Below are 16,529 nucleotides of genomic sequence, written 5' to 3' on the forward strand. Positions count from 1 at the left end.
GAGGGAAAATCACAATGAGGACCAATAGGAGCTTGTGGCCAGATATATAAATGGGTCAAAATATGCAATCCAATATGAGTTTAGTCTACTGATTCTTAAGACAATTGATGAGTGTTTCCAATTAGCCATCAGACCTGAGGAAAATCTCAAGAGGAAAGGTGATCAAAGAAATAGAAGCAAAGGAGGTAGCAATAGCAAAGGTAGAGGTAACTATGGAAGATGTAAGAATAATAGGAATAAAGAAAATCAAAGTAAAAAATTCAAAGGTGAAATTAGTCATAATGGTGGACAAAACTTTAGAGGTCGACGAAGGTCATATAATAGAGGTAGAGGACAAGGTGTGGGAATAGGAAAAGGAAATGGATCATTCACTAGAAGGTGTTACACATGTGATTAAGTTGGGCATACGACTGTTTAGTATCCAAATAGACCTTCTAGTTCATTTGGAGGTAGAGATAAAAGGAACCAACTCAAAATGGATGAAGAATATAGTAGAAACAATGTTAATGCACTTGTTAGGAGTGCAACATCGATGGGGGGAATATAATGATGGAGAGGACTCTCCTAAAGGTTCCATTGAATCATGAACCTCCTCAAAGAAATTCGCTATTTAGGACACAAGGAAAGGCCTATGAGAAGTTATGAAATACCATTGTTGACTGGTTCAACAGAGAATATTGCATAATTGGAGATGGTGTAGAAATGTAAGCTTAAGAGGTTACCTCATACAACACCTCACAAGATTTCTTAGTTAAACAAGAATCTGATTTTTTGTGTAGAAGAAAAAGCATGGGTTGAGTTTGATATTGGGGAGCATAAGAAACAAATTCTTTGTGAGATCATCCCTATGGATGCATGCCACTTGATACTTGGTAGACCATGGAAATTTGGTGTTAGAGCTCAGCATGATGGTGAACAAAATACATGCCTCATCAAGAATGGAAGAAATTTCAAGGTGGGTCCTTTCCCCAAATAGTTTGGCAAGGAGAAAGGTGAGTCATCTATGATGTTAGTATGAGGTAAAGAATTTTTTAGTGTGACAATGGAAGAATATTTTTATGGTTATGCAATATTTTTCAAGCCCAAGGACGACAAGATGAAGTAGGTTCCATTGCCTAAGGAGGTGGACAATTTGTTAAAATAATTTCCAAACATAGTAGCAAGAGAACAACCTAAATATTTCTACTAATGAGGAGTATAAGTCATCTAATTGACTTAATGCCAGAAGACACACTCCCTAACAAAGCTTCCTACAAGCTTACAACTCAACAAAATGTAGAGATAAGTAGACAAGTGCAAGAGTTATTTGACAAGGGATTGGTTAGGAAGAGCTTAAGCTCATGTACAATACCATCTACTCTAGCACCTAAAAAGGATAATAAATGGAGGTTGTGTGTATAATCTAGAGCCATAAATAATATATGTATAAGATATAGGTTCCTAATGCCAAGGATAGAAAACCTATTAAACTATTTGGTTGGATCATTTTGTTACTCCAAAATTGACCTCAAATCTATTTCTCATCAGATAAGGATTAGACATGGTTATGAATGGAATACAAAAGTCATAACCAATTAGAGACTATATGAATGTATTTTCATGCCCTCTGGGTTGAGCAATGCTCCAAGCACATTCAGGAGATTTATGAATGAGGTCTTAGTTCAATTCATTAGCAATTTTTATATTGTATACATTGATGACATATTAGTGTTTAGCAAGTAAAAAGATGAGAATTTGGAGCATTGAGGAGCAACTGAAGGTCAACTTAGAATAGTGTGAGATCCTCAAAACAAAAGTAGTTTATTTGGGTTTTTTCATATCGCAAGGATGTCTAAAAATGGAGGTCATCTTGAATTAGCCAACTCCAAGATCGATAGGTGAAGTAAGGAGTTTTCATATCCTTTCTACATTTTATAGAAATTTTATTGATGATTTTAGTGGTATTTGTGCACTTTTCCTTATCATCATCAAGGGTGGAGTAAAATGTAAGTTTGTGAGGACTGCGAAGATTGAGGATAGTTTTCAATTCCTCAAGAAAAAGGTTGCAGAGTTTCCTACACTTGTGTTGCCTAATTTTGACAAGGTGTTTACAGTGGAGTGTGATGCCAGTAAGCACGCAATTTGTGCAATGTTAAACCAAGAAGGGGATCCTATAGATTTTTTTATAGAGAATCTTAATGAAGCCAAACAAAGGTATAACACATATGACCTAGAATTGTATCCAATGGTATATGGCTTAAGAAAATGGAGGCAATATCTAAAGCCAAAGGAATTGGTAGTTTTACTGACAACCATGCATTAAGTTATCTAAATAGGAAAGAGAAATTGAATTTCATACATGTTAAGTGGATGGAGAAATTGCAATCATTTTCCTTTACAATTAAGCACAAGAAGGGAGCAACTAATAAGGAAATTAATGCCTTAAGCATAAGAGAGTTAGCTATTCGGGAAATCTAACTGTAGAGTGTGGGTTTGGATTAGATTAAGTATCTATATCATAATTTTTTCTCTAACCTTTCTAATAATTTACATAGTGAGTTCTCTGATTTGTTATTGCACAAGAGACATATACTCAAAAGAAGTGGATTTTGTGTTCCAAAGTCATCCATGAGAGAGAACATAGTCAAAGAGCCCACTTGGAGGACATTTTGGAGCATATAGAACCCTTGAAAAAGTTGCAATATTTTACTATTGAATAAGATTATAAAAGGACATGAGAAGGTATCTGGAAATTTGTGTGATATGTTAGAGGGATAGAGGAGTTGCATCAAACTTAGGTATGTATTGAGCCCTCGCAATCCCAAGAAACCCATGGGATACGATTGTTGATCCCTAAGGCAAAGTTGTCTATTAGTTTCAAACACTTAGCCATTCACAAGGAAGGATTGGTTGGTCATCACTATGATTGAACCATTCTATATAGGCCAAACCATTTACTAAAGACTTGTATATATTTCAATTAAGTGTCAAGTAGTAGAACTATTGAGAAAGTCACAAGTCGCCAAGTAATCCAGTGATTGTTGAGTTTTTTTAGAGAAAGCAATTGAAGTCGAGTAATATAGAGGTCGAAGAAAGTAGTGCATGTTGAGTATAGTTAAGGCCAAGGGAAAACATGATGAATTAGTTTGGGTCAAGCGCTAGCATGGTATAAGTGTTGAGTAAGATAGTTTTACATCATTGGTTGGAATGACACAAAATCCTATGCAAACCATTTTTTTCAAGCTAGAAGCATGTTTTACAAATCGAGGAGCTAATCAAGGAGTTGATTACACATCCAATAGAGGATCATAAATCCCTATGAAGAGAGATTATCCAATCAGAAAATTTCAAGGACTAAGAGGCAAAAGGAATGAATCTAGATCATTTTTTGAGATCTAGAAGTTTCACCCAAACAACTATTTAAGAAGGGTTTTATGACCTAGTTCGCCTGTGTGGAGCATATGTGATCAAGAGTCTAGTTGTATGCAAAGTAGAAGGTGAATTAGGAAGAGTGAATAAGGAGTATAGTGAATAGTTGTGAACAAAGTATTAAATATCAATCATAGTGAGGTGATAACACATTGCATAGAGGAGATCTTATATCAGCATTGAAGTGCAAACTGAAGGATTAGGTACTGATATATTTTAACAAGTGCTTCAAGGTTTAAATCTCTTATAGAATAGCTTTAACATGATTTTGTAAATATCTTAACATAATACTCACTTAGTTGATGTAAAACCATTGAATCAAGGTAGCAATTAACAATCTTGTAATCCTTTAATTGGGCAAGCCCTTCACGAGGTACATCATCAGAAGTGATCAAATATTGTAGCCTTAATAGGCACAACTCTATTGTTGTAGTAGTGAAGATTTTGTTGGAATTCTTTTAGAAAAACTGAGAGGGGGGCATGAATCAGTTATTCAAGGTCTAAATGTGCAAATATAACTTTTCACAATTTAGTGAACCCATAAAACATTCTCAACCATGCATGTATTCATTGTGTGTTAACCAAAATTGATATGTTACTATTAAATCAACTTGCAGAAATGTAAGACATAAAACACAACATATCCATCATCACATTTGACACAATGATTTAACGTGGAAACCTAATTTGGGAAAAACCACCGGTAACATGCTACTCATTTTTCACTCTTATGAAGTGATGCCCTGTTAAAGGCCAATCCTATAAAAGGTTACAATACACATTGTTAAATGTGACTCAGTTAAGGGATTTCAATCACCCTATCAAAAGTGAGCCTTGTTAAAGGACTTTAGGCCATTCACTTGGAATGCCACCCTGTTAAAGGATTTTCCAATGATTGTTAAGTCAACCTTACTCCAAAGGATTTACCCTAGGTTGATACAATTGTTAGAAAGTAATAGTAGAGCTTTGATTTAATACAACTTACAACCTTACTTGTAGATTATAGATCACTATTCAATCCTAAACTTTTCTTGGCTTCCAATCTTTGCAGCTCTGAAAACTTGTTCACCCTTCAAGCATTCATTCTCTTTAAGCCTTCTTGCTTAGTACGTCATTACAAACTTCTTCTCTTGGGTCAATTGATGAAGCAAACCCCTTTCCTTCTCTTTGTTAGATTTTTCACATCCAAACTCTCTAACCTCTTTACTTTATGACCAAACATCCCTACATATAGGAAATTAGAACACTTTTCCTGCTCATTATCTATCACCAAAATTAGGGTTTTCGATGGATTAGCTAGGATACAACGTATCTATCCCATATCTTGTCTTCTCTAGAAACTTCTCTTAGAATCCATTTGAATTCACCTCCAAAATGGTTTACATAAGATTATGTACCTCCAGGTCATCAATCTTATCTTCCTCCTAATTCACAAGTTCTAAGAAAACAAACTTGTCAACTTTTATTTCACGAATCTTCAATTTTTTTTCATAATGTAGTAGCTCGACATTATCAATTTATTGATGCTCAACACATACTATGTTACTCAACATCTATTGTAAAATAACTCAGCATGAACTGACTTTTGTCTCGGCTTGCATTGACTTTGCTCGGCACCTACTATCAACTTGGTCAAGCTTGGAAAATGAACTTTGTTCAACCTTATTCTTTTGAACTTTCTAAGTGTATCTAGTCATTTTGTGACCTCTGGTAGATCATCAATACATTATGTTATCACTATCTTAACTAATTCTTTCACTTCAATACATAATCATAACTCAACCTTTCCTCTAGGTACTTTTGTTACATCTTGTTGATCAAATCCCTCTCATCAATCAACTAAGTGATAGTGCTTGAAACATATAAGTAATTCTCTTACCAACATGTAACAAGTTTGACATCAGTGAAAAAACAATGATTGAAACACACAGTCTTCTTCAACAATCTTTCTACTTAAATGATCTTTTCAATCATATATCAAAAATCTCCCTCTTTGGCATTGATGGCAAACCAAACTGATCAACCAATCAAACAAATGATAGACATCTTGTTCCAACAAACTAACTTGGTTAAAATAGTAAGGCAATACCAAAAAGAAAGCTTGTGATTAAAATTTCTCCCTTTATCAGTAACTCCCTCTTTTCATTAGGTTACAAAATATAACTCCCTCTTAGTTTCTTCTTTTTTGATTCTATTCTGTCATGGATCAGTAGAATATTAGAATATCTCCCTCTTTTTGTTCTGATCTTTCCTCTGATTGCTTATCTCCCTATTTTTGTTCTAATCCTTCCTCTGATTGCTTTCTACTTTCTCCCTCTTTCTTTCTTACCAAACCACTCAGTAATGTACTTTCTCCCTTGATTAGTTTAATGTACTTTCTCCCTCTTTGACAACAATGCCAAAGACATATACTCAACATTTGGTATTTTTGACATATGCAGACATAGGCTTTTGCAAGCTCTTCAATTTTCTCCCTCTATCCTTTCTTGTGACTAATTTGTAATTTTAGCTCTGTAATTACTCTAGGCAATTCCTAAAGTAAGATCCACCACATCAATTTATATGAAATGAATGTCAGCTTGTTTGATGCAGGGTACTCCCTCTATCTTTTACATAGCCTTTGATAGGGTTATCACCCCTAGTTTACCTTTCAGATACTCATAAGCACCCTTAGGTAATGCTTTAGTGAAGATATCAGCAATTTTCTTCTTTGTGTTAATATATTCCATCTTCACCTCTTTGTCTTGAACCGATTCCCTTACATAATGATACTTTATTGCAATTTGCTTTGTCTTTGTGTGCATTACATGATTCTTTGATATATTGATAGCAATTGTATTATCACAATAAAGTGTCACTAGCTCAATGATTTCTTCCTTCATTCCCTTAAGTAGCTATTTGATCTATACAATGTTTGTGTAGTTAATAACAATAGCAACATACTCTGCTTCAACAGTAGATTGGGAAGTACAACTCTACTTCTTACTACTCCATGTAACAAGTCTTTTGCCTAAGAAGAATGCTCCTCCATTGGTGCTCTTTTTGTCATCAATATTTCTAGCCCAATAAACATCAATGTAGGCTTTTAGTTCAAACTTTTCATTCTTCTTATAATATAAACCATACTCTTTTGTTCCTTTCAAGTATCTCATTATTCTTTTTATGACCATCAACTAATTCTCTCTAGGATTAGTAGAAAATATTGCAACTATCCCCATAGCTAATGCAATATCAGGTCTATTGTGTACTACATATTGCAATTTTCCAATCATGGATCTATATAATGTCTGATTGACTTCAGCTAAATCATCATTCTTTGATAGCTTGAGTGTTGTCACCATAGGTGTACTTACTAGTTTTGAATCCTCAAGTCCAAATGTCTTCAATATCTCTTTGACATATTTTGACTAAGTGATATATACACCATATTTCATTTGATAGACTTGTAATCTCACAAAGAATTTGATCTCGCCAAACATTCACATTTCAAACTCTTGCTTCATCTGATTTGCAAAATCTTTACACAAAGCATCTTGTCCTCCAAATATGATGTCATCAACAAATATTTTAGATAATAGTATACCTTTTTCTTTATCTGTCTTCATGTACAAATTTTTGTTAGCATCTGTCCTTTCAAATCCAATTTTAACAAGATAAGTATGAAGTCTCTCATACCATGCTCTTGGTGCTTGTTTCAATCCATATAGGGCTTTGTGCAGTCTACATACCATGTTCTTATTATTTTTATCAACAAAACCTTATGGCTATTCTACGTAGATTTCTTCTTCTAATATGCCATTCAAAAATGCATACTTGGCATCCATCTAATAAACTTTGAAACTTTTATAAGCAATATAAGCAAGTAGAATTCTCATTCCTTCCATTCTTGCAACAAGGACAAATGTTTCACCGTATTCAATTCTTTCTTCTTGTGCATACCCTTTGCAAACTAGTCTTGCTTTGTTTCTTGTCACTTCACCATTCTCATCTAACTTGTTTCTAAATACTCATTTTGTGCCTATCACATTCTTGTCTTCTAGTCTAGGAACTAGACTCCAAGTCTTGTTCTCTTCTATCTGTTGAATTTCTTCTTCCATATCTTTGTACCAGTCATCATCTTCCAATGCATCTCTCACTGTCTTAGGTTCCTTCATGCTTAACAAACATGGTTCACTTCTCAACCTATTTCTTGTCATTGGCCTTTCATCTTTGTCTCCAATGATTTGATCTCTAGGGTGGTGCCTTTTGACATATTTGGACAGTCTAGGCTTAGTTCTTGTAGCTACATTTTGTCTCTCGGCTTCAGTATCATTGTGTACATCTCTATCAGGTGTTTCAGTATCTCTTTCATGTGTGCTAATCTCAAAGTCAGATTGTGCATTCTCCTCATTCTACAACTCAACATTTGAATGCAACTCGGCATTCACAGGATGTGACTCAATAGTTGTTGAGACTTGTTGTTGGTTTGCTACATGATTTGTGGCATCTTCCTCATTAGACATTCCTTCACAATAGTATACAAATGACTTGTATTCTTCTAGTTCTTTTGTAGATTTAGCCTCATGTGCTTTTGTAAATTCATCAAAATTCACATTTTCACTTTCCACAATTTTGTTAGTTTTAGTATTTAAACACTTGTAAGCTTTACTTCTTGTGGAGTAACCAAGGAATATATCTTTTTTGCTCTTTGCATCAAAATTTTCACTCCTAACATCTTTGAGAATATAACATTTACTTCCAAATAACTTAAAATATTTCACATTAGGTGGATGACCATACCATTGTTCAAAAGGTGTTGAGTGAGTACCATTATTGACTTGCACACAGTTCAAGGTGTATAAAACAATACTTACAGCTTCTCTCTAGTGCTTTAGAGCAACATTCTTCTCCATCATGAGTGTTTTGGCACAGTCCATTATTGACTTGTTTCTTCTTTCAGCAATTCCATTTTGTGGAGGGGTCCTAGGTGAAATTGTATGTCTTTTGATTCTTTTGTCATTATAGAACATCTCAAACTCATGTGAAGTGAATTCGCCTCCTCTATCTGATCTCAAGCATTTCAAACTCTTACCTGTTTCCTTTTCCACTCTTGCCAAGTACCATTTAAACATTTGAAAAATATTTTATTTTTGTTTTAGAAACATGACTATCATCATCCTAGAGTAATCATCTACAAACAACATTATATACTTATCTCCTTTGTAGCTTTTCACTTCAATAGGTCCACACAAGTCAGTATGAATAATTTCAAGTATTTCTTTAGAGTTATAAGCTTTACTTTTAAAGCTTGATTTTGTCATCTTTCTTAGCTAACATTGTTTGCACATTATATATTTTGGTTTCTTCAACCTAGGAAAACCTCTAACTCTTTTCATGTTAATGATACTAATCAGATTATCAAAGTTAACATGACATAGCATCTTGTTTTAAAGGCATACATCATCAAATTTTGCAATAAGACATTTAGCATCTTCTATATCCAAATAGAATAGATTACTTCTAGTTTGATCACCTTTTCCAATCAATTTTCCATTTGTATCATATATCTTCATTGATTTATTTTCAAACTCAACTTTGCACCCGGCCAAATTATTCAATTGTGACACACTTAACAAGTTTTAATTCAATCCCTCAACATAATAAGCATTGTCACATGAAATCTTGTCTATGAGTTTGATAGACCCTTTTCCTTTTATTAAACATGGTGCATCATTACCAAATCTTACACTATTTCCATCATAACAGGTTAAGGTAATGAACTTACTTTTGTCTCCAGTCATGTGGTGTGAGCATCCATTGTCAATTATCCATTTGTCATTCTTGTTCACACAAGTCATAAGTACAGTTGCCTCATCCTCATCAGATTTGTCCTTCATTGCAACATATACCACTTCGTCATCATTTTCATTAGAGTCATGTTCATCAGCAATGTAGCATGACTTCTTGCCTTTATCTCTGTAGTCTCTTCCATCATCTTCTCTTTTTTTTTTGTGCTTGTTCCCTTCCTTGAAGTTCTTCTTCTGTGTACATCTTGCTGAAATATGACTAACTTCATTGCAATTAAAACAAATGATAGGCAACTTACCTTTGAATTTACCTTTTCCTCTATGAAATCTTCTTGCCAACAATGCTTCAAATTGTTCAATGTCTTCCTCATCTGTACTATTATCACTGGATGCATACTTTATCTTTCTTTTCTTCTTCTTCTTCTTCTTCTTCTTCTTCTTCTACTTTACCTCCTTAGAATCCTTTAGTAACAATTTTTCTTTGAAAGTTGATTCAATAATCTCTGGTCTGTAATTGTCAAAATTAGATAGCTCAAAAGTAGTAAGTCTTCCTACTAGACCTTCAAGGGTTAGATCATTTCCTGGTATACATCTTAGCTCTTGGATTGCAAACACTCTAATGGCATACATAGGCAATAGTGTTCTCAAGACTTTACTTAGCACAGTATCATCATCTATTTTACCAGTAGCACCTTTTATTGCATTAACAACTTCTTTTATTCTAGAAACATATTGAGCAATACTCTCACCTTCTTCCATTCTCATGTCATCAAACTTACCTCTAAGGCTCTCTGACTTGGCTCTTTGAATATTTTTGTCTCCTCCATGGATAGTGTCTAGGGCATCCCACATCTACTTTGCATTCTTAAGGCCTTTGATATCATAAAATTCAACATAGCTTAGGGAAAAGTCAATCTCCAACATTGCATGATTGTGTTCTTTCTTTTTCTTTAGACCTTTAGTAGTTAGGGCTTCTACTAGATCAACATGTTCTACTGACATGCAAGATTGTGCATAATCTCCAAGTCCTCCAAGGTGTAGCTTCATCAAACTTTTCCATGCAAAAAAGTTATCTCTGTTGAGCTTGGGTACCTCTCTTTTTGACATCTTGATCTTTATGCTTCTAGTACCTTAAAACTAATCCTCTTAAGTAGATAGCTCTAATACCAATTGTTGGAATTCTTTTAGAATAACTGAGGGGGGGGTGAATCAATTATTCAAGGTCCGGATGTACAAATAAAACTTTTCACAATTTAGTGAACCCATAAAACAGTCTCAACCATGCATGCATTCATTGTGTGTTAACCAAAATTAATATGTTACTGTTAAATCAACTTGTAGAAATGTAAGACATAAAACACAACATGTCCATCATCACATTTGACACAATGATTTAACATGGAAACCCAATTTGGGAAAAACCATCAGTAACATGCTACTCATTTTTCACTCTTCTGAAGTGATGCTCTATTAAAGGCCAACCTTTAAAAGGTTACAATACACACTTTTAAATGTGACCCAATTAAGGGATTCCAATCACCCTATCAAAATTAGGCCTTGTTAGAGGACTATAGGCCATTCACTTGGAATACCACCCTGTTAAAAGATTTTCCAATGATTGTTAAGTCAACCTTACTCCAAAGAATTTACCCTAGGTTGATACAATTGTTAGAAAGTAATAGTAGAGCTTTGATCTGATATAGCTTACAACCTTACTTGCAGATTACATATCACTATTCAATCCTCAACTATGCTTGGCTTCCAATCTTTGTAGCTCTGACAGCTTGTTCACCCTTCAAGCATTCATTCTCTTTAAGCCTTCTTTCTTAGTATGCCATTGTAGACTTCTTCTCTTGGGTCACTTGATGAAAAAAACCCCTTTCCTTCTCTTTGTCAAATTTTTTGTATCCAAACTCTCTAACCTCTTTGCTTCATGACCAGACATCCCTACATATATTAAATTAGAACACTTTTTCTGGTCATTATCTATCACCAAAATTAGGGTTTTTGATGGATTAGGTAGGATACAATGTATCTACCCCATATCTTGTCTTCTCTAGAAACTTCTCTTAGCATCCATTTGAATTCATCTCCAAAATGATTTACATAAGATTTTGTGCCTTCAGCTCATCAATCTTATCTTCCTCTTGATTCACAAGTTCCAAGAAAACAAACTTGTCAACTTTTATTTGGTGAATGTTCAATTTTTTTCATAATGTAGCAGCTCAGCATTATCAATTTATTGATGCTCGACACATATAGTGTTACTTGGCATCTACTGTAAAATCACTCAGCATCAATTGAATTTTACTGGTGCTTGGCATCAACTGAATTTTACTTAGCCCCAACTAACTTGCTTGACATCCACTAGAATTTTCTTTCACTCAGCTCCAACTAACTTTTTGCTTGACTTGTACTGACTTTGCTCGGCACTTACTATCAACTTGGTCAAGCTTGGCAAATGAACTTAATTCAACCTTATTCTTCTGAACTTTCTAATTGTAGCCAGTCATTTTTTAACCTCAAGTAGATCATCAATACATTATGTTATCATTGTCTTAATTGATTCTTGCACTTCAATACATAATCATAACTCAACCTTTCCTCTAGGTACTTTTGTTACATCTTGTTGATCAAATCCTCCTTATCAATCAACTAAGTGATAGTCCTTGAAACATATAAGCAATTGTCTTATTAGCATGTAGTAGGTTTGACATCAGTGAAAAAACAATGAATGAAACACACAATGTTCTTCAACAATATTTCTACTCAAATGATCTTTTAAATCATATATCAACAGATTTTGTGGGTGTCATTCCCAACGTAGTTTTACCTTCACTTTGGAGGGTTGCCACGTTACCAAATCTTTGTGTTAATGTGTTATGTGTTTGTGATTTTTATTCATGCAATTAAAAGTTAGATATGATGTTATGTTGAAGTATATGCTTGCATTGGTACGAGGTTAAATGTTCAAATAAATATTTATGTGAAGACATCAAATATGTTTCATGATTGAAGTGTTAAAAGTTTTATAGGTCCTAATTCACCACCCCCCATCCCCCACCCCAACTTTTAGTATCTTAGTTTCCCTATTAGATTTCCAACAATTGGTATCAGAGCTCTTTTCTGTTAGCAAAGGTATGACCACATGGGAATCAAGATCTTGGGGATGGAATTCTATAAACTGGAAAAGATCATTGAGAATCAGAAACTTGATATTCAACTTGCATTTGTATAAGTAAATAGTGCAAAGGAGACATTGAGAAATCCTTGAAGAGAAGGAAAGAGATAGAAATTCAATAGGGTGACATGTAATACAAGGAAGAAATCATTTAAGAACTATTTGATGAAGGTAGTTCCGATGAATTTGATATAGAAATAACATATTTTTTGGAGAGCACTGAAAAGAGAGTATGAGATGCATTCAATAAGGCTATGTAAATTCATGGAACGAAAGAAGAAAGTTGAAGATGACAAAGCAATGGCAGATGGAGACAAGAGACAAATGTCTACAAGACTTGATGAAAGGATCAATGAAGTACAAAGATTGACCCATAATAATTTTGACATGGTTAATCAGTTACTAAGTGTAAATCATGAGATTGAAAGAAAGGAGCTAGAGATTGTAAATATGAAATCTAAGAAGGAATTCATTGAGAATTTGAACAAACCTAAAGAGGCCATGAGATTACTTAATAGAAAAATGAATGCACCAAGGAGACCTCATGACACTTCTGGACTAGGCTATGTCGAGTTCCTATCTAGTGTTGAGCAAGGAGAGTCATCAAAGAAAGGAGAACAAAGGAATGTGTCTGCAAAACCAAAAACTAAGCATCCTACATGATATCACTTTGGAAAACTAGGCTATACAACAAATGTCTACAGAAGAAAAATTGTTAAGTCAAATCCTAAACCCAAATTCAATAGAAATTTATTTAATTGCAACAAGCATGGACACCGAGCACATGAGTGTAGATCGAAGGTCAAAAAGGGATCCAGATTTGAAGGTTTCTATCACACTTGTCAAAAGTATGATCACAAGGCACAAGATTGCAAATCAAATGCAAAACCTAATTAGAAACCTAAGAATCAAGGAAATGCACCTCGACAAGGAAATACCATAGGTTGGGATTACAAAACTTGGGTCACTTGTTACTTATGTGGAAAGAATGGACATACTACATCAAATTGTGTAAAGGTACATTTTAGAGGTAAGAATTGTAAAAGCTTTAGTGTAATATATTTTCATTGTCAGAAGGTCAGTCATATAAGTAAAGAATGTAGGAACCAAGCACCATCACATAATGATGAAGAGAGCATTTGAAAGGAAAAAGTCAATAAAGAGGAAGCGAGAACCCAGATGAATCAAACTTGGAAGAAAAAAATTGATGGAGGTAGTAGTGCAAATGGTGAAGTTTTGATCGTCGAATCCAATGGATTAGGTTATTCCCTAACCTCAAACTAAAGAAGGTGTGTATGGAACTATTTTTCAAATTGATAAATCATACATCATTTCCTAATATTATATGCATGTAGTCCAAATCAGCATGATAGTAGATGTACAAGGACAAATTTAATGTTTTGATTTTTTGTGCCGATTGAAAATCCAGTAAAGATTGAATGCTAGTATTTGAGTCTAGTCAAGATCAAGTGTCACTATGAATTGAGTATGCTATTGACCAAGTGAAGTTGCAATTTTTTTTTTTTATCAAGTTTCGCTAAGTTAGTTGAGATAGTTGTTGAGCACCTAATACATGTACAAAGCATTTATGGAGACCTAATTCGACCCTTTAACCTTATATAGAAAATTTGAAAGTTCATTTTACTCATCAGGCTTTCAAGAATTTACAAGAGCAAATTGAGAAGGCAATTGCAAAGAATTTTTGTTCAAGGTTGTGAAAGATCTAGTGTGTGTCATAAACATCTAAAGCAAGTTGTGTACAGTTGATTCAAGACCAAGTTGTAAAGAAGCATGCAAATCAAACCCTAATCTAAAGAAGGGTGCATTGAAGGTTGGTACTACTCAATTAGTTTGAAATGAAGCATGTCCCCACCAAAATTTAGGGCATACCCCAATATTACATTAACTAGTGATTCTGATGGAGCATTATCAACAACTACACCAAGAGTCATTATGGTTCACGATGTCAGATTTGTTACGTGTGTAAGATTGGAGAGATTGGAGATTTTGAGTTAATAAACGTATATGAAAAACTATGTGAGAATGAAAAATTGAAGGATAAACAAAAGGTGGTAGCCGAGAAAGGGTTAACACTTTCCCTAAACTTCTTGAATATTTTCAAGTTGGAATGCATCAAAATTGTACTAAGTTGAATCTATGACATAAAAATCTAGTTGAAGAATGGACCAGTGAGGATTACAAATCCCATCATACATCATGTCACATGTGATCCTATTTTGGATAGTGTAAAGACCATTCACTTCCAAGTAAAATATGTGGTTGAAGCCAACACTTTGGCCAAATGGAACGATAGAGGTATACCAATATCAGCCATTGAGGATCCAAAGATTGAATTTAATGTTAGATTCATAGCACATAAATTATACCAATCAAGTCAACTTAACATCATATTATGTGTTGTTGTGGATATAGGTTATAAGATTTCTAAGAAAGATCATAGTTATGGTCTAGCCAAGCTACAACCCACCCAATTAGTAGAGAACCTAGGAGCCATAAGGAAGGCCAAGAACAATTCATGTAAGTTTGGTTCTCTCATTGTTTGCATATTCTTTTATGTATAGAATTCATTCCCTAGAATAGGAGATGTGGTTTTGGGATAAGAAGGAACACGTTATTGAGCAAATTAACGAGTTTATTAGTCAAATGGGCAAGAATTTTGAGGTAGTTATGGAAAAGTATTTTGAATATTTAAAGGAAAAGATGAAAAGTAGGTTCAGGATCCCTAAGTCTGTAGTAAATCGGTATTATGATGATATATATTTCTTTGTGGATTTTTATTATACCTATGCCCAACCTATCATACCAAGAATTGCATGGTTGAGACCTCTTCACTATGAGGTGAGCATTGATGAAGTGTCAACATCTATTTCTCCATTATTGGCTAAGGAGATTGATAAAAATGTTAAACCTTTTGGCACTTATGAGATTGCAAAGATCAAGATGTTGATGCAGAAAAAGGTTCCAAATTTGTATAGAAAAATAAAGGAAATGATATAAAAATTGGAAGGCACATTTGGTGAAGCCCCATTGATGATTTCTGAGGGAAAAGGAGACAATATTAGTAGTGAGGATGAGGACAAGGATGAAGGTGATGATGATGAAGGAAAAGGCAAAGAGTTGGTAGTTTTCGAGCCCAAGGAAACCAAGGGAAATAAAATATTTATGATAGACCCCAAGGTGAAGAAATATTTGAAGAAGATGGTTACCAAGTCTACAACCACACCATCAAGGGTCATAATACAAAGATCCAAGGAAACAAGCACTATAGTTTCTGAGCAACTAAAGAAAGGGTTTGTGAAGATCACCAAGCCCGTACCAATGACAAGTGCATCAAAGAGAAATTCCACTTCTTAGGAAGTAGAGCCAAGAAAACTAATGAAGAAATCGAGGACAAAGCTCATCTTGAAGAAGGATGATGGAGAATAAGTAGAGAGGACCGAGTCTGATGACTTGAGTCAGTTCAAAGTTGCAATACATAAGAAATCTAAAAATATTGACAAGGTATGTGATAATCTTAGAAATACTACAAGTTTATCAGGATTTCATCTTATTAAGTATGAAAAATTGAGTAAGGAAGATAAGATGAAAGTAGAAGAGGTTGTCATAGATATGATGGTGCATTTCAAATATACACCTATAGAACTAGGAAAGTTATTTACAAAATATTTTTACAATAAGATTGATAGTAAATGGAAGCATGCTCTAACTACTGAAAGGAAATTAAGGGAAGCCACATTGGCTCAGACTGTGCCTAAATTCAACAAAAGTTAGATTTGTTTATCCTTAAGAGAATATACAATTAATTTCGTATCCAGGAGGAGAGCCTACTTATTACTAAAGAATAAAGTAGAAGAAGTGGTATAGTAAGTAGAGGAAGTGGTATAGTAGGGAATTTTTTTATGGAAGAAAGTATATGGCCTAGTGCCAAATGATGAGGATGACAAGGAAGAGGATGAGAAAGAGGTTGGTCAAGTTGAGCTTGACACTACAAAATATTTTTATGAACAAGTAAATCTAGGTGATACCTTCAATAACCTAGTACAATTGAGTCACTAGTACATTTGGGCCCGAATTGCGATGGCCAGTCATCGCTCAACCAACGATAGCAAGAATTGTTCCCCTTCAGATGAGCA

The sequence above is a fragment of the Cupressus sempervirens genome, chromosome 9 (genome assembly GCF_028749045.1).
Source record: "Cupressus sempervirens isolate cs-2001-9-10 chromosome 9, ASM2874904v1, whole genome shotgun sequence".
NCBI lineage: Eukaryota > Viridiplantae > Streptophyta > Pinopsida > Cupressales > Cupressaceae > Cupressus > Cupressus sempervirens.